This window comes from Dama dama, chromosome 20 (assembly GCF_033118175.1).
Source record: "Dama dama isolate Ldn47 chromosome 20, ASM3311817v1, whole genome shotgun sequence".
Classification (NCBI taxonomy): domain Eukaryota; kingdom Metazoa; phylum Chordata; class Mammalia; order Artiodactyla; family Cervidae; genus Dama; species Dama dama.
In genome coordinates, this window is record NC_083700.1 from 9721172 (window position 1) to 9742405 (window position 21234).

The 21234-nt window shown below is 66.9% G+C and overlaps 12 non-coding genes across 12 annotated transcripts; 8 read left to right on the forward strand and 4 right to left on the reverse strand.

The window, feature by feature from the left end:
- Positions 1 to 577: 577 nt before the first annotated feature.
- TRNAG-UCC (transfer RNA glycine (anticodon UCC)) lies at positions 578 to 649 on the forward strand. Its single transcript has one exon. It is a non-coding gene; the product is annotated as a tRNA-Gly (tRNA).
- A 316-nt stretch (positions 650 to 965) lies between these two features.
- Positions 966 to 1037, forward strand: TRNAE-CUC (transfer RNA glutamic acid (anticodon CUC)). The gene has a single exon. It is a non-coding gene; the product is annotated as a tRNA-Glu (tRNA).
- Positions 1038 to 6945: 5908 nt separating this feature from the next.
- TRNAG-GCC (transfer RNA glycine (anticodon GCC)) lies at positions 6946 to 7016 on the reverse strand. The gene has a single exon. It is a non-coding gene; the product is annotated as a tRNA-Gly (tRNA).
- A 1489-nt stretch (positions 7017 to 8505) lies between these two features.
- On the reverse strand, positions 8506 to 8588 carry TRNAL-CAG (transfer RNA leucine (anticodon CAG)). Its single transcript has one exon. It is a non-coding gene; the product is annotated as a tRNA-Leu (tRNA).
- A 536-nt stretch (positions 8589 to 9124) lies between these two features.
- On the forward strand, positions 9125 to 9196 carry TRNAD-GUC (transfer RNA aspartic acid (anticodon GUC)). The gene has a single exon. It is a non-coding gene; the product is annotated as a tRNA-Asp (tRNA).
- A 718-nt stretch (positions 9197 to 9914) lies between these two features.
- On the forward strand, positions 9915 to 9986 carry TRNAG-UCC (transfer RNA glycine (anticodon UCC)). The gene has a single exon. It is a non-coding gene; the product is annotated as a tRNA-Gly (tRNA).
- A 316-nt stretch (positions 9987 to 10302) lies between these two features.
- Positions 10303 to 10374, forward strand: TRNAE-CUC (transfer RNA glutamic acid (anticodon CUC)). Its single transcript has one exon. It is a non-coding gene; the product is annotated as a tRNA-Glu (tRNA).
- Positions 10375 to 16265: 5891 nt separating this feature from the next.
- On the reverse strand, positions 16266 to 16336 carry TRNAG-GCC (transfer RNA glycine (anticodon GCC)). Its single transcript has one exon. It is a non-coding gene; the product is annotated as a tRNA-Gly (tRNA).
- A 1491-nt stretch (positions 16337 to 17827) lies between these two features.
- TRNAL-CAG (transfer RNA leucine (anticodon CAG)) lies at positions 17828 to 17910 on the reverse strand. The gene has a single exon. It is a non-coding gene; the product is annotated as a tRNA-Leu (tRNA).
- A 536-nt stretch (positions 17911 to 18446) lies between these two features.
- Positions 18447 to 18518, forward strand: TRNAD-GUC (transfer RNA aspartic acid (anticodon GUC)). Its single transcript has one exon. It is a non-coding gene; the product is annotated as a tRNA-Asp (tRNA).
- Positions 18519 to 19236: 718 nt separating this feature from the next.
- TRNAG-UCC (transfer RNA glycine (anticodon UCC)) lies at positions 19237 to 19308 on the forward strand. The gene has a single exon. It is a non-coding gene; the product is annotated as a tRNA-Gly (tRNA).
- A 316-nt stretch (positions 19309 to 19624) lies between these two features.
- On the forward strand, positions 19625 to 19696 carry TRNAE-CUC (transfer RNA glutamic acid (anticodon CUC)). The gene has a single exon. It is a non-coding gene; the product is annotated as a tRNA-Glu (tRNA).
- The last annotated feature ends 1538 nt before the right edge of the window (positions 19697 to 21234 follow it).

Genomic DNA, 21234 nt, shown 5'->3' on the forward strand with positions numbered 1-21234 from the left:
GCCCTCTGTCGTCGCCGGGCGCTCGGTCGCCACGGCGGAGCGACGGCCTCCTTGGCCACCCCACGGCCTTGCCCGACCATAGCCGGATCTTGCGGCCCGCCCGCCCACAGGGGCTGCCTCAGTGGGCTCCTAGGCTCGCGACGCCCCCGCGGCGCGGCGCGGCACAGCGCCGTGACGCCTGCAGGCGGCTGGCTCCCGTGTCCCCCTGTCGTCGTGGGAAGTGGCCTCGCCCAGCGCACGGTGGAGAAGGGCTTTGGCCAGCTGGCTGCTGGAAGCCGCGTGCCCCGCGTTGCCCCCCGGCGGTGAGGGCGGAGGCGTTCGCGGGCCGCGGCGGGGAGCGAACGGCCGGGGGACCGCAAGGCCGCGGGAGCGCCGCCCCGGGGCGGTGGGGCCGGTGGACCCCGGCCGCTGCGTAGAGCTGGCGCGGATGGGCTTGCTGGTGGGCTGCTGGTGGCGCCGGCGGCGGCGCAGAGCCTCCCGCTGACGGGGCGTCGGGGCAGGGATGCGGCGGCGGCGGCGGCGAGAGTGTGCTGGGGCGAGCCCGGGGCCGGCGTCTGGCGGCGGCCCGGGCTGAGCAGCGTTGGTGGTATAGTGGTGAGCATAGCTGCCTTCCAAGCAGTTGACCCGGGTTCGATTCCCGGCCAACGCAGCGGGCCGACCTTTTGCTGAGGTCCGCCGCCCTCCCGGCAGGGGCGTTCGGGGCAGAGAGAGCTGGGAGCAGGGAGCCAGGCAGCTGGCGCGCGGCTTTGGGCGTGTGTGCGAGAAGCCGGTGGCGCGCGCAGTGTTTTGAGGCTGCTGAGAGCAAGACGGCCCGCCAGGGCAGGCGGACTGACAGGGCCGGCGGGCGGCTGGACTTGCCTTGCAAAGGCCGGGTGTGGGCACCACGGTGGCGCGGGCCGGCGGGACGGCGGGCGGCCCGGAGGCGCTGGGTTCGGCAGGAGCAGGCGAGGGCCGAACCCCGACGCTCCCTGGTGGTCTAGTGGTTAGGATTCGGCGCTCTCACCGCCGCGGCCCGGGTTCGATTCCCGGTCAGGGAAGCCTTTCTTCTTCCCCTCCGCCCGCCACCTGCCGATCTCCTCGCCGGCGACCCCACCACCCTTTTAGCCTACGCTTGCTCAGCGCTGCGACAGAGGCCCCGGGACCCTGCAGCTCCAGCCCAAGCGCGATTCAGGCCACCCCCGCCGTCCCCCGGGGCAAACCTTTTGGCCGCAGTGGCCACCTCGCGCCGCTTCCACCACGACCCGCCTGAGGCCTCCCAGCCCCAGCCCCCGCCCCCTCCCTCCTGAGGGGCGGCGGCTGCTGCCCCTGGTGGCAGCGGCGATGCTCCTGGGCTTGTGCTGGTTCTCCTGCTGGCAGTGGTGCTGGGGAGGAGGTGGGGTCGGACAGGGCGGGTGGGGGTAGGGGTCGGGGCGTGGGCTGTGGTGGTCGCCAGCGCGGGCCGGCAGCGGCCGCGGCGGTGGCCACAGCCGAGGACGAGCGAGGGGGATCTGGCTCTGGGAGTGGGGCCAGTGGCCACGGACACGCCTGCCTCCCCATGTCCCGCATGCCAGCCACCTCTCTGGGCGGCTTGGCCATTGAGTGCCAGGTCCCGGGCTGGCTGCGACTCCCGTGCGCCGCTGGTGACTCCAAGAGGGTTCTGGTCCTGAGTGGGCTCTGGGAGGCGGACCACGGCGCCCGGGAGGCATCGGTATCGATGGGTTCAGTCGCTCAGGGCACTGCAGCAGCCCAGGCTTCCCTGGCCATCACCAACTCCTGCAGCGTGCTCAAACTCAGGTCCAGCGAGTCGGCGATGCCGTCCAACCATCTCACCTTCTGGCGTGTCGTGTCGTCCCCGTCTCCTCCTGCCTTCCGTCGAGGTCTTTTCCAGGGAGTCAGTCCTTTGCGTCAGGTGGCCAGAGGACTGACTGAAGTGTCAGCTTCAGCCTCAGGGCTTCCAATGAATATTCAGGACTGATTTCCTCTAGGATTGACTGGTTGGATCTCCTGGCAGTCCAAGGGACTCTCAAGAGTCTTCTCCAACAGCGCAGTTCAAAAGCATCGCTTCTTCAGCGCTCAGCTTTCTTTATGCTGCAACTCTCACATCTGTCCGTGACTGCTGGACAGACCGTGGCTTTCACGAGATGGACCCTCGTGGCAGAGTCATGTCTCTGCTTTTCGACATGCTGTCTAGCTTAGTCAGAGCTTTTCTCCCAAGAGGCGGACGTCTTTTAATTTCATGGCCGCGGCCACCATCTGCAGTGATTTGGGGGAGCCCCCCCCCCCCACCTCAGTGAAGTCTCACCCGGTTTCCATTGTTTCCCCATCTGTTTGCCATGAAGTGATGGGACCGGATGCCACGAGCTTAGTTTTCTGAATGTTGAGTTGGAAGCCAACTTTGTCATTTTCCTCTTTCACTTTCATCAAGAGGCTCTTGAGTTCTTCTTCGCTCTCCCCGAGGCAAAGGGGTGAAGACGAATGTGGGCCTGTGCTGCGAGTCACAGCACCGCGCGGGGGAAGTGAGGGAGCACGCAGGTCCCGGCGGGGCGGGCCGGCCGGGAAAACCCAGCCAACCAGCTGGGAGGTGGCAGATGCGCCCCAGGCAGTGATGCCGGCCAGGGTGGGCAAGCCGACCAACATGGTGTTTCCCTTGCCTGACCACAGCTCTCAATCCTCCCGGAGTGAGGCAAGGTTTACCAGATGTCCCTCCCCGACAACGAACCAAAGGTGGGCACCTGGCTGCACACACACACACACACACACACACACACACACACACACACACACACACACACAGAGCGCCCTGTTCCACGCACCCCTGCCCTAGATATGACATCTCCTACTTTGCCATTCTCTCCAATCTGTCTGTCCAGGATCAACTCCATCCCTCTCCACAGACTGTCATCGACGTCCCCAGGAACTCTCGCCGGGGGTCGTCGCCACCCACAATCTCCTCTTAGCCCAAGCTTGAGCCCGTCTATAACCCCAAAGGGTTTCACGACTGTTGAAGGACTGTGTCCTTTGGGGGGTGGGGGGGTGGGGGAGTGGACGGCCGACGAAGGGCACCATCGTGCGGCGAGGGCGGCACGCTCGGGGGCGACGGGACAAAGCTGAGTCCCCTGGGCCAAAGGAGAACCTGTGACCTGACGCGTGCTAGCCATCGCCGCAGGAGGTTTCCTCGACGCCCCTGCCGGGGCCGTGGGCGTCAGCGTGCGTGGGTGAGAGTGCGGGACGAAGCTGCCTGGGGCCATGGCTGGTGGGTGCTCCCACGAGGATCAGGGACCGGGGCAGAGCCATCGCAGGGAGAGGGGGCGGCAGCGAGCCGGGTGCGGGGAGGCAGGCCCAGGGGTGCTTGGGCGTGGCGTCTGCGTGGAGGGCCGGCGGGAAGGGGAGGCATGGGACTCGCGGGGACCTGGCCGAGAGATGGGCCGGCCACTCGAGCAGGGCCTCTGCAGAAGCATGGAGGCGGTGGCGACGCCGTGCCAGGCACCCGTGTGAGGCTGGGACAGGTGTGCGGTCGGGGTGGGCGGGTGGCAGGGGTGGGTCTGCGGAGCTGGAGGCAGGCCCGCACTGGTGAACGCCAGGGCAGGGGAGGGCGTGTGAGGGATGGCCCGGGGCTGCAGGGGGACGGTGGCGGGTAGATGGGGCCCGAGCCTGGGGCCTGGCGGGAGAGGCAGAGGGCAGGCGGTGACCCTGAGGGGGCTGTGGCGTGAGGGAGGTGGTGGGAGAGCACGCCGTGTGGGCGGGCTGGCGGGTGAGCGTGCGTGCCACCCTGGCGCGCGGTGCCGCAGGTTGCTCAGGCTCGGCGGTGGGCTGGGGCTCCGGGCGCTGGCTAGCACGCTGGCAAGCGAGCCACAGAAACGGAGCGCCAGACGGGGGCCAGACCCGGTCGGAACAGGGTGGGCCCACCGTCCCGCCCCAGAGACCCAAGTCCCCACTCATCAGGACCAGATGTCCAGTCTCGGGTGTGCCATTGCTGGGGGATCAGGGTGGGATGGTGGGTGGTGGTTGGCAGCGGGGATGCCTGGGGTTTCATGAGGACCAAAGAGAGCTCCCATCTGACCGAGCACACCCCGTCCTGGGTACACACCCGCAGAGAACTAACCTCGGAGAGGTCTAAAGGTCCGTACTCGCCCTGCACACTGCAGCACTACTTGCCATAGCCACGACACGGAAGAAACCCCAGTGCCCATCCTCGAACGGCGGGCCCAAGAAGACGTGGCATAGATGTCCCAAGGAACGATCACTCGGTCCTAAAGAGAAAAGGAAAGGATTGCCATTTGTCACAAGCAATGATGGACCTAGAGACTCTTAGACTTGGTGAAGAACGTCAGACCGAGTTGGACAGAAGCATGTGGAACGTGTAAAAGAATACAAAACGAACCTATTTGCCGAAGAGAGACCGGCTCACGCAGAAAACCGCCTTAGTGTAACGCAGGCGGAAGGGCAGCGGTGGAGGGATGACTCTGGAGCTGCAACGAACAGATACGCAGGACCGCCTATAATGGGAGACGCACCAAGGTTATCCAGTTCAACACAGGCAATAAGAGTCAGTACCCTGTAATAACCTCAAGCGGAAAAGAGTCTGAAAACATACATGAAATCTGAAATCTGTACCTGGGAAACAGAATCACGTTGCAGTCCATCGGAAAGGAGCACAATGTTGGAAATCCACTCTACTCGCACAACAACCGCTACTATGACTTTGGAGTGAGCTTTCAAAAGGACACGGAATACATAGGTAACTAAGTAAGCGGGAGACAGGCGAGCGGGGTCCGTATCCGTGAAAGGCTCAACTCTTCATTCAGAAAGGCACATGCAAACCCCACGGTCGTAGCAGCACCGTTTGCCGTAGCCAAGACGGGGAGAAACCCCTAGTGCCCATCCCCAGCGGCTCACCCACGGAGACGCGCTGTCAGAGAAAGGGAGAGGACGCGATGTCACTGAGCCGTCCACAAGAGTCACATAGTGTCACTGGCAGCAACAGCAGCCGGAGCTGCAGAATATGACCCTTGGTGAGGGGAGTCAAACAGACAAGGTCACAGATGGGTGGAATCGAAAGTGTGGTACACATTCATCCCTGTGCCAAGCAGCGACAGCCCCCGAGACACAGGAAAGCAGCTTCGGGCTTCCCAAGGGCAAAGTCAGGGATGGAGGGATGAATGAAGAGCCGGGCTCAACGGACATACCGTACTAGTGCTGAGTAGAAAGGAGACGACCAGCAAAGACACACAGGCTACCACAGGGAATAGGATGCAATCTCCTGTCACCCCCTGTAATGGAAAGCGATCTGAAAACATCATCCTACACACACAGGACGGAATCACGACGCTGTCCAGTGGAAACGGACACCACGGTGTAGACCAGCTACACTTCCAGAACAACATCTACTGCTCCCTGGAAGTCAATCCGTCGAGGATCCGTCCAGCAATAGGAAAAAGAAGAGCTTACGCTGTGATCCAGCAAACCCAATCCCGGGTACCCATCGGGAAAAGACATCACCCCTGATGGGAAGAGATGCAGGCATCCCCCAGGGTCATCGCAGCCCTCTGTGCCAGAGCCGAGACATGGGGAACGCCCAAGTGCCCGGCGGCACGAGAAGAAGAGGTATATGTGTACCGTGGAATATGACGCAGCCGTCAAGAAGGAGCGGCCATCGCCACGGGCCGCGACGCTGGACGGACCCACAGAAGGGTCCACTGAGTGAAGTGAGTCGGGTGGAGAGGGACAAAGCTCTGTGGACTCTGCCAACGAATGCAAATGAATCTATGTGCAAAGGGGAAAACGACCTTCAGACATAGAAAACGTCCATAGGGCTACCCGAGGGGAAAGGCAGCGGACGGACGAAGTTGGAGTCGGATCAAGAGAGAGGAACTAGTATACCTACAGGAGATGAGCAACAAAGCTTTCCTCTGTAGCATGAGATCTGTATTCGTATCTCGCCTTAACCTACACTGGAAAATCACCTGGAAAAGAACAGGGGACTGAATCACTGTGCCGTGCACCTGAGACTAACCCAGGAAAGGAAATCAGTTCTACTGGCGTTGGAAGAAGCAGAAAAAGGAACAGGCCAAGGGTTGGGGTCGGGGTTGGGGGGAGACGGGCCAGTGGGACAAAGGCAGAGGCGGGTTCCTTGACAAGAGTAGGATTTGGGATGGCTCATGGAGGAGGAACCGGGCTTTTGTGTGTGTGTGTGTGTGTGTGTGTGTGTGTGTGTGTTTGCGCGCGGGCGGGGGGGTGTGGAGTGGAGATGGGGGAGGTGGGGAGCAGGGGTGGGTGGAATGGGTGCGTTTGGGGGAGAAGGGGGATGGTGAGGGTGCAGGCTGAGGTGGTGTTACTGGCGGAGCAGGGCTGATGCTGAGGTGAGGCGGGCAAGAGGGTTCCAGGGGAGGGGGTGGTGTGTGAGGTGGTGAGGGCGTTGCGGTTGGAAACCGATCTGGGCCCAGGGCCGGGAGCGTGTGGACTTCTGCAGGAACTCCTCCTGCTAGATGATGCTCCAGGGACACTCCAGGGAAAAGGGAGGTATCCTTGCCAGATGTGGCAACTTCCTTGCTCCTGGCTGTGCAAACGGAGGGTGATTGATTCTCGGAGTGTGGGGAGAGTGAGCCAGGGAGCTTGGAGACAGACGTTGGGAAAGGTGAAGAGGTGGGGCCGGCGGCTGCCAGGGCTGGGGTGTGCCTTCCAGCGCAATCCGTGAGCCACCGGCTGGGTCCGGGTGAGGAAGCCAGCAACCACAAGGGAGGTGCCTGGGCACACGGGGGGGCTGAGCCCGCAGGGCTTGGGGCCACAGCGGCTTGGCAGCAGGGCCGTGTGTGGGGGCGGGAGGGGTCGTGGGCAGCTGCGTGGGAGAGGCAGCGGGCGGCAGGTAACAGCCAGCGGTTGCAGGAGCGCTCCCTTGAGCGCCTTGGAGCGGGCAGACCTAGCTCGGCTCTGAGACTGCAGTGCGGGACCAAAAGGGGACGCTGGGGTTGCATGGGCCGGGAATCGAACCCGGGCCTCCCGCGTGGCAGGCGAGAATTCTACCACTGAACCACCCATGCACCGGTGGCCGCCGCCGCCCGACGCCGCCCCAGAGGCGCTGGCCAACACCCGCCCGTCACTGCTCACCGCTCGCCCAGTGGGCATCTGTCTGCTCCATCGGAGCAGGAGACCACGGGCGGCCGACCTCAAAGCCAGGGTCCGGGCACGTGCAGGACCCCAGGGCGCGGCGCTCTCGGAGGGACCCCGGGGCGGCGGGCCGCCGGCCCACTCGGCCGGTCCCGCGCCTTCTGCGCCGACCACGGCCGCCGCGACGCTGTCGGTGTCGCCCGAGGGGGCCAGGAGCCGACGCCGTCTGCCCGGCGCCGGAATCCCAGGCGCAGGCAGGCGCTGCGTGGTCGCCGCGGCCGCGCGCCGACGTTCCTCTCAGCGACCTGCCGGGTCCCGACCCAAAACCCCTCTGGCGGGCTGGCTTTCCGGCAGGGGCGGGATGGAGCGTGCCATTGCGGGCGGGGGCCGGGACCCCGGGCTCGGCCTGTGCTGGATGCTCGCGAGCGCGGGAGCGCGACTCCCCGGGGCGCCCCCGCCGCCGTCCCGAGCGGCGCTCAGGCCCGAGGACCCAAAGGCGTGTGAGCCTGGCTCCTGCGCTCTGGCCGACGGCGCTCACCGGCGCTCCGCTCTGACAGGGTGGGTGGTGGTGGTGGTGAGGAGGGGCCCTTGGGCAGAGCGGCTCCTGGCTCGGGGACTGCCGGCTGAGGCAGGGAGCACGCCAGGCCGGGCTTGGCTCCGGCCCGGGCGGCGGCTTCCCCCCCCGGGAACGGGCGCGGTGGCGCCGAGGGCCGGGGCGCGCGGGCTGGGCGCCTGTGGGTGGGCTGGACGGGCACGCAGGGCTTCCGCTCCCACGCCAGCCGAGCGCCCTTCCCGGGACGGGTTCGTGCACGGAAGGCCGGTGTTCGCCGGCCCGCAGCAAGGATGCGTGGCGCGCGTCCCGGGCGGGAGGCAGGCAGGTGTGGCCCGGCCGAGGCCGCAAGGCGGAGAAGCGTGGAGGGCACGCAGCAGCCCCCTGGCGGGCAAGGCGCGGGGGCTCGGCCGCCTGGGTGTGGCTGGGTGGCGCAGGCGGGCCGGCGGCGCGGGCGCGGGCGACAGGGTGCCGGCCGGAGGGAGAGCGGCCGGGGGCGGACGTGGAAGCAAGGCTGCGAGAGCGAGTTGGCCGTTCAGCAGGCAGAAGTCGCAGCGCCCGCGAAGCGAGGAGGGCTTGCCACCCGCCGCGGGGCCGCGCGCGTCGGCGCCGACGGGGGCGGGGCGGGGCGGGGTGGGGCCTTGCGAGTGGGAGGGTGGGCGAGGGTGCGCGAGGCGCAGGCGGGGAGGCCGGAAAAGCAGCAGCTGCAGCCGCAGCCAGCTGAGGAGGAAAGATGCGCTGAGAAGGACTGAAGGTTCCTGGTTGTGGGGTGCAGGTGGCGGGGGGGGGGGGGGGGGGCGCGGGCGTGTGTGGAGAAAGGCTGTGGCGCGGGGAGGACGGGTGCGTTTGTCCGGCGGGCCAAAAGGCTGGCTTGTCAGGAGTGGGATTCGAACCCACGCCTCCAGGGGAGACTGCGACCTGAACGCAGCGCCTTAGACCGCTCGGCCATCCTGACGGCGGGCCTGGGCGGGCGCGTGGCCGCTCGCCTGGCTGAGACCCGACGCGGCGCGAGCCCCGGCGCCCGTGGCGGGCCGCGCGGTGCGCCGCGCCAGGCAGGCAGGCATGCAGGCAGGCAGGCAGGCAGGCGGCCGTCTGTTGTGGGTGAGCGACGGGGCCGGCCGAGGCGCCCGGCTGCGCCGCCGGTCGCGCCCCGGACCCAGCCCGGCCCTTGGCGGGCCGTCCCCTCCTCACCCGCGCCCCTCCTCGCCAGACGCGGGCCGGCGCGCGCCCACCGTGTCCTCGCAGCCTCGCTTGCCTTCTCGGACCCCCTTCTCCCGGCGGAATGGCCGCGTTGGAGGCAAGAGGCGGCGCGCACGAGGAGTGTCCAGTGCCCCGGGGGGTCCGGGTCCGTGTCGGGGTCGCGGGCCGCCTCTGTGACTGAGGCGGTTGGTTTGGTGGGCGGTCGGGTCGGGGCCCGTGGTGGGCACGGGGAGGCGTGGGCAGGCAGCCCGAGAGCCCGAGAGGGGCCGGGCGGCAGGGCGGTCGCCGCCGTCCTCGTTAGTATAGTGGTGAGTATCCCCGCCTGTCACGCGGGAGACCGGGGTTCGATTCCCCGACGGGGAGGCAACACAGCCTTTTTGGTGGCCGCGGTGGCGCTCTGTCCTGCCGCCTGGCCCCCAAGGGCCCTTCGTCTCCTCCGTCCGCCTTTGGACCAGGCGCCTGGCCACCGCCGACCCCCTCTACCGGTGCAGCCCTCCAGCCTGAGCCCTCTGTCGTCGCCGGGCGCTCGGTCGCCACGGCGGAGCGACGGCCTCCTTGGCCACCCCACGGCCTTGCCCGACCATAGCCGGATCTTGCGGCCCGCCCGCCCACAGGGGCTGCCTCAGTGGGCTCCTAGGCTCGCGACGCCCCCGCGGCGCGGCGCGGCACAGCGCCGTGACGCCTGCAGGCGGCTGGCTCCCGTGTCCCCCTGTCGTCGTGGGAAGTGGCCTCGCCCAGCGCACGGTGGAGAAGGGCTTTGGCCAGCTGGCTGCTGGAAGCCGCGTGCCCCGCGTTGCCCCCCGGCGGTGAGGGCGGAGGCGTTCGCGGGCCGCGGCGGGGAGCGAACGGCCGGGGGACCGCAAGGCCGCGGGAGCGCCGCCCCGGGGCGGTGGGGCCGGTGGACCCCGGCCGCTGCGTAGAGCTGGCGCGGATGGGCTTGCTGGTGGGCTGCTGGTGGCGCCGGCGGCGGCGCAGAGCCTCCCGCTGACGGGGCGTCGGGGCAGGGATGCGGCGGCGGCGGCGGCGAGAGTGTGCTGGGGCGAGCCCGGGGCCGGCGTCTGGCGGCGGCCCGGGCTGAGCAGCGTTGGTGGTATAGTGGTGAGCATAGCTGCCTTCCAAGCAGTTGACCCGGGTTCGATTCCCGGCCAACGCAGCGGGCCGACCTTTTGCTGAGGTCCGCCGCCCTCCCGGCAGGGGCGTTCGGGGCAGAGAGAGCTGGGAGCAGGGAGCCAGGCAGCTGGCGCGCGGCTTTGGGCGTGTGTGCGAGAAGCCGGTGGCGCGCGCAGTGTTTTGAGGCTGCTGAGAGCAAGACGGCCCGCCAGGGCAGGCGGACTGACAGGGCCGGCGGGCGGCTGGACTTGCCTTGCAAAGGCCGGGTGTGGGCACCACGGTGGCGCGGGCCGGCGGGACGGCGGGCGGCCCGGAGGCGCTGGGTTCGGCAGGAGCAGGCGAGGGCCGAACCCCGACGCTCCCTGGTGGTCTAGTGGTTAGGATTCGGCGCTCTCACCGCCGCGGCCCGGGTTCGATTCCCGGTCAGGGAAGCCTTTCTTCTTCCCCTCCGCCCGCCACCTGCCGATCTCCTCGCCGGCGACCCCACCACCCTTTTAGCCTACGCTTGCTCAGCGCTGCGACAGAGGCCCCGGGACCCTGCAGCTCCAGCCCAAGCGCGATTCAGGCCACCCCCGCCGTCCCCCGGGGCAAACCTTTTGGCCGCAGTGGCCACCTCGCGCCGCTTCCACCAAGACCCGCCTGAGGCCTCCCAGCCCCAGCCCCCGCCCCCTCCCTCCTGAGGGGCGGCGGCTGCTGCCCCTGGTGGCAGCGGCGATGCTCCTGGGCTTGTGCTGGTTCTCCTGCTGGCAGTGGTGCTGGGGAGGAGGTGGGGTCGGACAGGGCGGGTGGGGGTAGGGGTCGGGGCGTGGGCTGTGGTGGTCGCCAGCGCGGGCCGGCAGCGGCCGCGGCGGTGGCCACAGCCGAGGACGAGCGAGGGGGATCTGGCTCTGGGAGTGGGGCCAGTGGCCACGGACACGCCTGCCTCCCCATGTCCCGCATGCCAGCCACCTCTCTGGGCGGCTTGGCCATTGAGTGCCAGGTCCCGGGCTGGCTGCGACTCCCGTGCGCCGCTGGTGACTCCAAGAGGGTTCTGGTCCTGAGTGGGCTCTGGGAGGCGGACCACGGCGCCCGGGAGGCATCGGTATCGATGGGTTCAGTCGCTCAGGGCACTGCAGCAGCCCAGGCTTCCCTGGCCATCACCAACTCCTGCAGCGTGCTCAAACTCAGGTCCAGCGAGTCGGCGATGCCGTCCAACCATCTCACCTTCTGGCGTGTCGTGTCGTCCCCGTCTCCTCCTGCCTTCCGTCGAGGTCTTTTCCAGGGAGTCAGTCCTTTGCGTCAGGTGGCCAGAGGACTGACTGAAGTGTCAGCTTCAGCCTCAGGGCTTCCAATGAATATTCAGGACTGATTTCCTCTAGGATTGACTGGTTGGATCTCCTGGCAGTCCAAGGGACTCTCAAGAGTCTTCTCCAACAGCGCAGTTCAAAAGCATCGCTTCTTCAGCGCTCAGCTTTCTTTATGCTGCAACTCTCACATCTGTCCGTGACTGCTGGACAGACCGTGGCTTTCACGAGATGGACCCTCGTGGCAGAGTCATGTCTCTGCTTTTCGACATGCTGTCTAGCTTAGTCAGAGCTTTTCTCCCAAGAGGCGGACGTCTTTTAATTTCATGGCCGCGGCCACCATCTGCAGTGATTTGGGGGAGCCCCCCCCCCCCACCTCAGTGAAGTCTCACCCGGTTTCCATTGTTTCCCCATCTGTTTGCCATGAAGTGATGGGACCGGATGCCACGAGCTTAGTTTTCTGAATGTTGAGTTGGAAGCCAACTTTGTCATTTTCCTCTTTCACTTTCATCAAGAGGCTCTTGAGTTCTTCTTCGCTCTCCCCGAGGCAAAGGGGTGAAGACGAATGTGGGCCTGTGCTGCGAGTCACAGCACCGCGCGGGGGAAGTGAGGGAGCACGCAGGTCCCGGCGGGGCGGGCCGGCCGGGAAAACCCAGCCAACCAGCTGGGAGGTGGCAGATGCGCCCCAGGCAGTGATGCCGGCCAGGGTGGGCAAGCCGACCAACATGGTGTTTCCCTTGCCTGACCACAGCTCTCAATCCTCCCGGAGTGAGGCAAGGTTTACCAGATGTCCCTCCCCGACAACGAACCAAAGGTGGGCACCTGGCTGCACACACACACACACACACACACACACACACACAGAGCGCCCTGTTCCACGCACCCCTGCCCTAGATATGACATCTCCTACTTTGCCATTCTCTCCAATCTGTCTGTCCAGGATCAACTCCATCCCTCTCCACAGACTGTCATCGACGTCCCCAGGAACTCTCGCCGGGGGTCGTCGCCACCCACAATCTCCTCTTAGCCCAAGCTTGAGCCCGTCTATAACCCCAAAGGGTTTCACGACTGTTGAAGGACTGTGTCCTTTGGGGGGTGGGGGGGTGGGGGAGTGGACGGCCGACGAAGGGCACCATCGTGCGGCGAGGGCGGCACGCTCGGGGGCGACGGGACAAAGCTGAGTCCCCTGGGCCAAAGGAGAACCTGTGACCTGACGCGTGCTAGCCATCGCCGCAGGAGGTTTCCTCGACGCCCCTGCCGGGGCCGTGGGCGTCAGCGTGCGTGGGTGAGAGTGCGGGACGAAGCTGCCTGGGGCCATGGCTGGTGGGTGCTCCCACGAGGATCAGGGACCGGGGCAGAGCCATCGCAGGGAGAGGGGGCGGCAGCGAGCCGGGTGCGGGGAGGCAGGCCCAGGGGTGCTTGGGCGTGGCGTCTGCGTGGAGGGCCGGCGGGAAGGGGAGGCATGGGACTCGCGGGGACCTGGCCGAGAGATGGGCCGGCCACTCGAGCAGGGCCTCTGCAGAAGCATGGAGGCGGTGGCGACGCCGTGCCAGGCACCCGTGTGAGGCTGGGACAGGTGTGCGGTCGGGGTGGGCGGGTGGCAGGGGTGGGTCTGCGGAGCTGGAGGCAGGCCCGCACTGGTGAACGCCAGGGCAGGGGAGGGCGTGTGAGGGATGGCCCGGGGCTGCAGGGGGACGGTGGCGGGTAGATGGGGCCCGAGCCTGGGGCCTGGCGGGAGAGGCAGAGGGCAGGCGGTGACCCTGAGGGGGCTGTGGCGTGAGGGAGGTGGTGGGAGAGCACGCCGTGTGGGCGGGCTGGCGGGTGAGCGTGCGTGCCACCCTGGCGCGCGGTGCCGCAGGTTGCTCAGGCTCGGCGGTGGGCTGGGGCTCCGGGCGCTGGCTAGCACGCTGGCAAGCGAGCCACAGAAACGGAGCGCCAGACGGGGGCCAGACCCGGTCGGAACAGGGTGGGCCCACCGTCCCGCCCCAGAGACCCAAGTCCCCACTCATCAGGACCAGATGTCCAGTCTCGGGTGTGCCATTGCTGGGGGATCAGGGTGGGATGGTGGGTGGTGGTTGGCAGCGGGGATGCCTGGGGTTTCATGAGGACCAAAGAGAGCTCCCATCTGACCGAGCACACCCCGTCCTGGGTACACACCCGCAGAGAACTAACCTCGGAGAGGTCTAAAGGTCCGTACTCGCCCTGCACACTGCAGCACTACTTGCCATAGCCACGACACGGAAGAAACCCCAGTGCCCATCCTCGAACGGCGGGCCCAAGAAGACGTGGCATAGATGTCCCAAGGAACGATCACTCGGTCCTAAAGAGAAAAGGAAAGGATTGCCATTTGTCACAAGCAATGATGGACCTAGAGACTCTTAGACTTGGTGAAGAACGTCAGACCGAGTTGGACAGAAGCATGTGGAACGTGTAAAAGAATACAAAACGAACCTATTTGCCGAAGAGAGACCGGCTCACGCAGAAAACCGCCTTAGTGTAACGCAGGCGGAAGGGCAGCGGTGGAGGGATGACTCTGGAGCTGCAACGAACAGATACGCAGGACCGCCTATAATGGGAGACGCACCAAGGTTATCCAGTTCAACACAGGCAATAAGAGTCAGTACCCTGTAATAACCTCAAGCGGAAAAGAGTCTGAAAACATACATGAAATCTGAAATCTGTACCTGGGAAACAGAATCACGTTGCAGTCCATCGGAAAGGAGCACAATGTTGGAAATCCACTCTACTCGCACAACAACCGCTACTATGACTTTGGAGTGAGCTTTCAAAAGGACACGGAATACATAGGTAACTAAGTAAGCGGGAGACAGGCGAGCGGGGTCCGTATCCGTGAAAGGCTCAACTCTTCATTCAGAAAGGCACATGCAAACCCCACGGTCGTAGCAGCACCGTTTGCCGTAGCCAAGACGGGGAGAAACCCCTAGTGCCCATCCCCAGCGGCTCACCCACGGAGACGCGCTGTCAGAGAAAGGGAGAGGACGCGATGTCACTGAGCCGTCCACAAGAGTCACATAGTGTCACTGGCAGCAACAGCAGCCGGAGCTGCAGAATATGACCCTTGGTGAGGGGAGTCAAACAGACAAGGTCACAGATGGGTGGAATCGAAAGTGTGGTACACATTCATCCCTGTGCCAAGCAGCGACAGCCCCCGAGACACAGGAAAGCAGCTTCGGGCTTCCCAAGGGCAAAGTCAGGGACGGAGGGATGAATGAAGAGCCGGGCTCAACGGACATACCGTACTAGTGCTGAGTAGAAAGGAGACGACCAGCAAAGACACACAGGCTACCACAGGGAATAGGATGCAATCTCCTGTCACCCCCTGTAATGGAAAGCGATCTGAAAACATCATCCTACACACACAGGACGGAATCACGACGCTGTCCAGTGGAAACGGACACCACGGTGTAGACCAGCTACACTTCCAGAACAACATCTACTGCTCCCTGGAAGTCAATCCGTCGAGGATCCGTCCAGCAATAGGAAAAAGAAGAGCTTACGCTGTGATCCAGCAAACCCAATCCCGGGTACCCATCGGGAAAAGACATCACCCCTGATGGGAAGAGATGCAGGCATCCCCCAGGGTCATCGCAGCCCTCTGTGCCAGAGCCGAGACATGGGGAACGCCCAAGTGCCCGGCGGCACGAGAAGAAGAGGTATATGTGTACCGTGGAATATGACGCAGCCGTCAAGAAGGAGCGGCCATCGCCACGGGCCGCGACGCTGGACGGACCCACAGAAGGGTCCACTGAGTGAAGTGAGTCGGGTGGAGAGGGACAAAGCTCTGTGGACTCTGCCAACGAATGCAAATGAATCTATGTGCAAAGGGGAAAACGACCTTCAGACATAGAAAACGTCCATAGGGCTACCCGAGGGGAAAGGCAGCGGACGGACGAAGTTGGAGTCGGATCAAGAGAGAGGAACTAGTATACCTACAGGAGATGAGCAACAAAGCTTTCCTCTGTAGCATGAGATCTGTATTCGTATCTCGCCTTAACCTACACTGGAAAATCACCTGGAAAAGAACAGGGGACTGAATCACTGTGCCGTGCACCTGAGACTAACCCAGGAAAGGAAATCAGTTCTACTGGCGTTGGAAGAAGCAGAAAAAGGAACAGGCCAAGGGTTGGGGTCGGGGTTGGGGGGAGACGGGCCAGTGGGACAAAGGCAGAGGCGGGTTCCTTGACAAGAGTAGGATTTGGGATGGCTCATGGAGGAGGAACCGGGCTTTTGTGTGTGTGTGTGTGTGTGTGTGTGTGTGTGTGTGTGTGTTGCGCGCGGGCGGGGGGGTGTGGAGTGGAGATGGGGGAGGTGGGGAGCAGGGGTGGGTGGAATGGGTGCGTTTGGGGGAGAAGGGGGATGGTGAGGGTGCAGGCTGAGGTGGTGTTACTGGCGGAGCAGGGCTGATGCTGAGGTGAGGCGGGCAAGAGGGTTCCAGGGGAGGGGGTGGTGTGTGAGGTGGTGAGGGCGTTGCGGTTGGAAACCGATCTGGGCCCAGGGCCGGGAGCGTGTGGACTTCTGCAGGAACTCCTCCTGCTAGATGATGCTCCAGGGACACTCCAGGGAAAAGGGAGGTATCCTTGCCAGATGTGGCAACTTCCTTGCTCCTGGCTGTGCAAACGGAGGGTGATTGATTCTCGGAGTGTGGGGAGAGTGAGCCAGGGAGCTTGGAGACAGACGTTGGGAAAGGTGAAGAGGTGGGGCCGGCGGCTGCCAGGGCTGGGGTGTGCCTTCCAGCGCAATCCGTGAGCCACCGGCTGGGTCCGGGTGAGGAAGCCAGCAACCACAAGGGAGGTGCCTGGGCACACGGGGGGGCTGAGCCCGCAGGGCTTGGGGCCACAGCGGCTTGGCAGCAGGGCCGTGTGTGGGGGCGGGAGGGGTCGTGGGCAGCTGCGTGGGAGAGGCAGCGGGCGGCAGGTAACAGCCAGCGGTTGCAGGAGCGCTCCCTTGAGCGCCTTGGAGCGGGCAGACCTAGCTCGGCTCTGAGACTGCAGTGCGGGACCAAAAGGGGACGCTGGGGTTGCATGGGCCGGGAATCGAACCCGGGCCTCCCGCGTGGCAGGCGAGAATTCTACCACTGAACCACCCATGCACCGGTGGCCGCCGCCGCCCGACGCCGCCCCAGAGGCGCTGGCCAACACCCGCCCGTCACTGCTCACCGCTCGCCCAGTGGGCATCTGTCTGCTCCATCGGAGCAGGAGACCACGGGCGGCCGACCTCAAAGCCAGGGTCCGGGCACGTGCAGGACCCCAGGGCGCGGCGCTCTCGGAGGGACCCCGGGGCGGCGGGCCGCCGGCCCACTCGGCCGGTCCCGCGCCTTCTGCGCCGACCACGGCCGCCGCGACGCTGTCGGTGTCGCCCGAGGGGGCCAGGAGCCGACGCCGTCTGCCCGGCGCCGGAATCCCAGGCGCAGGCAGGCGCTGCGTGGTCGCCGCGGCCGCGCGCCGACGTTCCTCTCAGCGACCTGCCGGGTCCCGACCCAAAACCCCTCTGGCGGGCTGGCTTTCCGGCAGGGGCGGGATGGAGCGTGCCATTGCGGGCGGGGGCCGGGACCCCGGGCTCGGCCTGTGCTGGATGCTCGCGAGCGCGGGAGCGCGACTCCCCGGGGCGCCCCCGCCGCCGCCCCGAGCGGCGCTCAGGCCCGAGGACCCAAAGGCGTGTGAGCCTGGCTCCTGCGCTCTGGCCGACGGCGCTCACCGGCGCTCCGCTCTGACAGGGTGGGTGGTGGTGGTGGTGAGGAGGGGCCCTTGGGCAGAGCGGCTCCTGGCTCGGGGACTGCCGGCTGAGGCAGGGAGCACGCCAGGCCGGGCTTGGCTCCGGCCCGGGCGGCGGCTTCCCCCCCGGGAACGGGCGCGGTGGCGCCGAGGGCCGGGGCGCGCGGGCTGGGCGCCTGTGGGTGGGCTGGACGGGCACGCAGGGCTTCCGCTCCCACGCCAGCCGAGCGCCCTTCCCGGGACGGGTTCGTGCACGGAAGGCCGGTGTTCGCCGGCCCGCAGCAAGGATGCGTGGCGCGCGTCCCGGGCGGGAGGCAGGCAGGTGTGGCCCGGCCGAGGCCGCAAGGCGGAGAAGCGTGGAGGGCACGCAGCAGCCCCCTGGCGGGCAAGGCGCGGGGGCTCGGCCGCCTGGGTGTGGCTGGGTGGCGCAGGCGGGCCGGCGGCGCGGGCGCGGGCGACAGGGTGCCGGCCGGAGGGAGAGCGGCCGGGGGCGGACGTGGAAGCAAGGCTGCGAGAGCGAGTTGGCCGTTCAGCAGGCAGAAGTCGCAGCGCCCGCGAAGCGAGGAGGGCTTGCCACCCGCCGCGGGGCCGCGCGCGTCGGCGCCGACGGGGGCGGGGCGGGGCGGGGTGGGGCCTTGCGAGTGGGAGGGTGGGCGAGGGTGCGCGAGGCGCAGGCGGGGAGGCCGGAAAAGCAGCAGCTGCAGCCGCAGCCAGCTGAGGAGGAAAGATGCGCTGAGAAGGACTGAAGGTTCCTGGTTGTGGGGTGCAGGTGGCGGGGGGGGGGGGGGGGGGGGGCGCGGGCGTGTGTGGAGAAAGGCTGTGGCGCGGGGAGGACGGGTGCGTTTGTCCGGCGGGCCAAAAGGCTGGCTTGTCAGGAGTGGGATTCGAACCCACGCCTCCAGGGGAGACTGCGACCTGAACGCAGCGCCTTAGACCGCTCGGCCATCCTGACGGCGGGCCTGGGCGGGCGCGTGGCCGCTCGCCTGGCTGAGACCCGACGCGGCGCGAGCCCCGGCGCCCGTGGCGGGCCGCGCGGTGCGCCGCGCCAGGCAGGCAGGCATGCAGGCAGGCAGGCAGGCAGGCGGCCGTCTGTTGTGGGTGAGCGACGGGGCCGGCCGAGGCGCCCGGCTGCGCCGCCGGTCGCGCCCCGGACCCAGCCCGGCCCTTGGCGGGCCGTCCCCTCCTCACCCGCGCCCCTCCTCGCCAGACGCGGGCCGGCGCGCGCCCACCGTGTCCTCGCAGCCTCGCTTGCCTTCTCGGACCCCCTTCTCCCGGCGGAATGGCCGCGTTGGAGGCAAGAGGCGGCGCGCACGAGGAGTGTCCAGTGCCCCGGGGGGTCCGGGTCCGTGTCGGGGTCGCGGGCCGCCTCTGTGACTGAGGCGGTTGGTTTGGTGGGCGGTCGGGTCGGGGCCCGTGGTGGGCACGGGGAGGCGTGGGCAGGCAGCCCGAGAGCCCGAGAGGGGCCGGGCGGCAGGGCGGTCGCCGCCGTCCTCGTTAGTATAGTGGTGAGTATCCCCGCCTGTCACGCGGGAGACCGGGGTTCGATTCCCCGACGGGGAGGCAACACAGCCTTTTTGGTGGCCGCGGTGGCGCTCTGTCCTGCCGCCTGGCCCCCAAGGGCCCTTCGTCTCCTCCGTCCGCCTTTGGACCAGGCGCCTGGCCACCGCCGACCCCCTCTACCGGTGCAGCCCTCCAGCCTGAGCCCTCTGTCGTCGCCGGGCGCTCGGTCGCCACGGCGGAGCGACGGCCTCCTTGGCCACCCCACGGCCTTGCCCGACCATAGCCGGATCTTGCGGCCCGCCCGCCCACAGGGGCTGCCTCAGTGGGCTCCTAGGCTCGCGACGCCCCCGCGGCGCGGCGCGGCACAGCGCCGTGACGCCTGCAGGCGGCTGGCTCCCGTGTCCCCCTGTCGTCGTGGGAAGTGGCCTCGCCCAGCGCACGGTGGAGAAGGGCTTTGGCCAGCTGGCTGCTGGAAGCCGCGTGCCCCGCGTTGCCCCCCGGCGGTGAGGGCGGAGGCGTTCGCGGGCCGCGGCGGGGAGCGAACGGCCGGGGGACCGCAAGGCCGCGGGAGCGCCGCCCCGGGGCGGTGGGGCCGGTGGACCCCGGCCGCTGCGTAGAGCTGGCGCGGATGGGCTTGCTGGTGGGCTGCTGGTGGCGCCGGCGGCGGCGCAGAGCCTCCCGCTGACGGGGCGTCGGGGCAGGGATGCGGCGGCGGCGGCGGCGAGAGTGTGCTGGGGCGAGCCCGGGGCCGGCGTCTGGCGGCGGCCCGGGCTGAGCAGCGTTGGTGGTATAGTGGTGAGCATAGCTGCCTTCCAAGCAGTTGACCCGGGTTCGATTCCCGGCCAACGCAGCGGGCCGACCTTTTGCTGAGGTCCGCCGCCCTCCCGGCAGGGGCGTTCGGGGCAGAGAGAGCTGGGAGCAGGGAGCCAGGCAGCTGGCGCGCGGCTTTGGGCGTGTGTGCGAGAAGCCGGTGGCGCGCGCAGTGTTTTGAGGCTGCTGAGAGCAAGACGGCCCGCCAGGGCAGGCGGACTGACAGGGCCGGCGGGCGGCTGGACTTGCCTTGCAAAGGCCGGGTGTGGGCACCACGGTGGCGCGGGCCGGCGGGACGGCGGGCGGCCCGGAGGCGCTGGGTTCGGCAGGAGCAGGCGAGGGCCGAACCCCGACGCTCCCTGGTGGTCTAGTGGTTAGGATTCGGCGCTCTCACCGCCGCGGCCCGGGTTCGATTCCCGGTCAGGGAAGCCTTTCTTCTTCCCCTCCGCCCGCCACCTGCCGATCTCCTCGCCGGCGACCCCACCACCCTTTTAGCCTACGCTTGCTCAGCGCTGCGACAGAGGCCCCGGGACCCTGCAGCTCCAGCCCAAGCGCGATTCAGGCCACCCCCGCCGTCCCCCGGGGCAAACCTTTTGGCCGCAGTGGCCACCTCGCGCCGCTTCCACCACGACCCGCCTGAGGCCTCCCAGCCCCAGCCCCCGCCCCCTCCCTCCTGAGGGGCGGCGGCTGCTGCCCCTGGTGGCAGCGGCGATGCTCCTGGGCTTGTGCTGGTTCTCCTGCTGGCAGTGGTGCTGGGGAGGAGGTGGGGTCGGACAGGGCGGGTGGGGGTAGGGGTCGGGGCGTGGGCTGTGGTGGTCGCCAGCGCGGGCCGGCAGCGGCCGCGGCGGTGGCCACAGCCGAGGACGAGCGAGGGGGATCTGGCTCTGGGAGTGGGGCCAGTGGCCACGGACACGCCTGCCTCCCCATGTCCCGCATGCCAGCCACCTCTCTGGGCGGCTTGGCCATTGAGTGCCAGGTCCCGGGCTGGCTGCGACTCCCGTGCGCCGCTGGTGACTCCAAGAGGGTTCTGGTCCTGAGTGGGCTCTGGGAGGCGGACCACGGCGCCCGGGAGGCATCGGTATCGATGGGTTCAGTCGCTCAGGGCACTGCAGCAGCCCAGGCTTCCCTGGCCATCACCAACTCCTGCAGCGTGCTCAAACTCAGGTCCAGCGAGTCGGCGATGCCGTCCAACCATCTCACCTTCTGGCGTGTCGTGTCGTCCCCGTCTCCTCCTGCCTTCCGTCGAGGTCTTTTCCAGGGAGTCAGTCCTTTGCGTCAGGTGGCCAGAGGACTGACTGAAGTGTCAGCTTCAGCCTCAGGGCTTCCAATGAATATTCAGGACTGATTTCCTCTAGGATTGACTGGTTGGATCTCCTGGCAGTCCAAGGGACTCTCAAGAGTCTTCTCCAACAGCGCAGTTCAAAAGCATCGCTTCTTCAGCGCTCAGCTTTCTTTATGCTGCAACTCTCACATCTGTCCGTGACTGCTGGACAGACCGTGGCTTTCACGAGATGGACCCTCGTGGCAGAGTCATGTCTCTGCTTTTCGACATGCTGTCTAGCTTAGTCAGAGCTTTTCTCCCAAGAGGCGGACGTCTTTTAATTTCATGGCCGCGGCCACCATCTGCAGTGATTTGGGGGAGCCCCCCCCCCCACCTCAGTGAAGTCTCACCCGGTTTCCATTGTTTCCCCATCTGTTTGCCATGAAGTGATGGGACCGGATGCCACGAGCTTAGTTTTCTGAATGTTGAGTTGGAAGCCAACTTTGTCATTTTCCTCTTTCACTTTCATCAAGAGGCTCTTGAGTTCTTCTTCGCTCTCCCCGAGGCAAAGGGGTGAAGACGAATGTGGGCCTGTGCTGCGAGTCACAGCACCGCGCGGGGGAAGTGAGGGAGCACGCAGGTCCCGGCGGGGCGGGCCGGCCGGGAAAACCCAGCCAACCAGCTGGGAGGTGGCAGATGCGCCCC